Raw genomic sequence first — 2,500 nt, 5'->3', positions numbered from 1 at the left:
CCGGTTGTGGAATATACAGTACATAGTAACTGGAAGTATTTATTAGTTAAGATGCACATAGGGGCCGGAAAACACACACACACACGCGCGCACACACACACACACACACACACACACACACACACACACACACACACACACACACACACACACACACACACACACACACACACACACACACACACACACGGCTCGGTGGCGGATTGGTAAAGCACTGGCCTCACAAGCCAGAGAACCGGGGTTCGATTCCCCGGTCGGGCGGAGATAAGTTGGGTTTGTCTCCTTTCACGTGTAGCCCCTGTTCACCTAGCAGCGAGTAGGTACGGGACGTTAGTCAAGGAGTTGTGACCTTGCTGTCCCGGTGTGTGGTGTGTGAGTGGTCTCAGACCTACCCAGAGATCGGCTAATAAGGAGCTCTGAGCTCACTGCCGTAGGGTGGTGTCTGGCTGTCTCGACAGAGACTGCAGCAGATCCGAGGTGAACACACACACACACACACACACACACACTCTCTCTCTCTCTCTCTCTCTCTCTCTCTCTCTCTCTCTCGTTGGCGCGGTTGATAGAGCGCTGGACTGCCAGCAAGGTGATGATCGTAGTACTTGGTTCGAATCCTGCCCGTGGCCGAAATTATTTCGGTATCGCTGTGCTTCGGGTCGTTACTCTGACTCTCGTGGGCGGGGAGTTGTGTGTGTGTGTGTGTGTGTGTGTGTGTGTGTGTGTAAGGTCATAGCATTACCCATAGATCGGTCATACGAGCTCTGAGCTCTCCTCCGGGAGGGAAATAGCTGTCGATCACGAGTCCAACACGTGATCCAAAAAGACCAAGATGAAAAAGATTAAGGTGAATACACACACACACACACACACACACACACACACACACACACACACACACACACACACACACACACACACACACACACCACACACACACACACGCACACACACACACACACACACACACACACACACACACACACACACACACACACACACACACACACACACACACACACACACACACACACACACACACACACACACACACATATACACACACACTCATATATACATATATATATATATATATATATATATATATATATATATATATATATATTCTTATACCAAAGGCTTTTTCCCCCTTACAAGTGAGGTAGCCAAAAAGAAAAGGGCATAAAAACCATTCCCACCCATTCCATCCCTAAATACACTCCACTCCCCTCCACCCTATATCTCGGGACCTCCTGGATGACGGGTCATTCCTGCATTTTGTCCACTGCCCCAGGTCAGAGCCAGTGTCACAAGACACAGCACATCCACAGAAAGGCAGCTTCATTAAATCGGCGACCCCCCCCCCCCACCCTCTCCATCCCCTCATGCAAAAAAGGAGAAGACGGGGAGACATACCTTCGGACTGTGTCAAATTTTTCTCACACATACTACCTCACCCCCCATCCCCCCCACCCATTCCACCTCATGCATCACAACATCATTCATATACAACCATTCTCCATTGACCCCTGTCTTCTGTCCTCTCCCGTCCTTCTTCAATAGACATTCCCTTCTTCCCCAAAGCCCGTTTCACCCCATCCATCACACCCTAGGTCGCCCCTCATATTCACTTCCTCCACATCTACCTTCCATATCTTTTTTACTAGTCTTTCTTCACTCATTCTTTCCATGTGTCCAAACCATCCCAATACTCTTGCATCAACCCTATCTCCCAACTCCCTTACCACCCCTGTTCTCCTTCTCACCTCCTCATTTCTCACTCTATCCAGCATAGTATCCTCCATCATACTTCTCAGACACCTCACCTCAAACACATTCAAACTCCTTCTCTCTTCCTCTCTTATGTTTCATTTAAGCAATTTGTGAACGTTCAACAAAAACCGAAGGAAGTAGAGTCACCTGGTGCTTATTGTTTGCCCTGCCAAGATTGTAATTTGGTTTACTTGGGTTAAACCGGGAGAGACTTGAACACTAAATTGGCAGAACATAAAAGGTCAATTATGTATGGGCAAGAAAATTAAATTTGGCCGCATTTCTTCATGTCAAAAATAAGAATCATTCTTTCGATTGGGGTAAGGTCAGATTAATGTTCAAGTCCCACTGCGGTTTCAGGAGAAAAACAAATTGAATCAGCATTAATTGAGGAATGTCCCAATATTAAATATTTCTAAAGGGCAGTGCACTCCTGACATTATTCACGCGCGGCAGTGAGTAGGCTGATACGAAGCTTACAACCCCCCCTCACCTCCCCCTCACCCTCCTCCGCCACCCCATTTTACCCCGCGCCTGAGTAATGCCATCAGTTCAAGTTTCCTCTCTTTTCTGTGTTTCTGTAGCTTATAAGTCCCCTTTGTTCTCTGTCTTATGTACTTCCCTGAAGAGGGCTACAGTTGATAGCCGAAATATAGGAATCTTCTTTATTCGAAGTTTATTTTCTCCGACTGTGGGTTTCTTGTGTGATATATACATACATACATACATA

General features: G+C 47.0%; 1 protein-coding gene across 2 annotated transcripts in view; it reads left to right on the top strand.

Moving 5' to 3' along the window:
* Positions 1-2,500, top strand: part of LOC143032910 (methyl farnesoate epoxidase-like) — a 73,695-nt gene that overhangs the window by 61,404 nt on the left and 9,791 nt on the right. The gene's annotated exons all lie outside the window — the stretch shown is intronic.

Source organism: Oratosquilla oratoria, chromosome 14 (assembly GCF_046742065.1).
Source record: "Oratosquilla oratoria isolate Oo_2021 chromosome 14, ASM4674206v1, whole genome shotgun sequence".
Lineage (NCBI taxonomy): Eukaryota > Metazoa > Arthropoda > Malacostraca > Stomatopoda > Squillidae > Oratosquilla > Oratosquilla oratoria.
The sequence above is the reverse complement of the archived record's forward strand: the minus strand, read 5'-3'. Positions and strand labels throughout refer to the sequence as shown.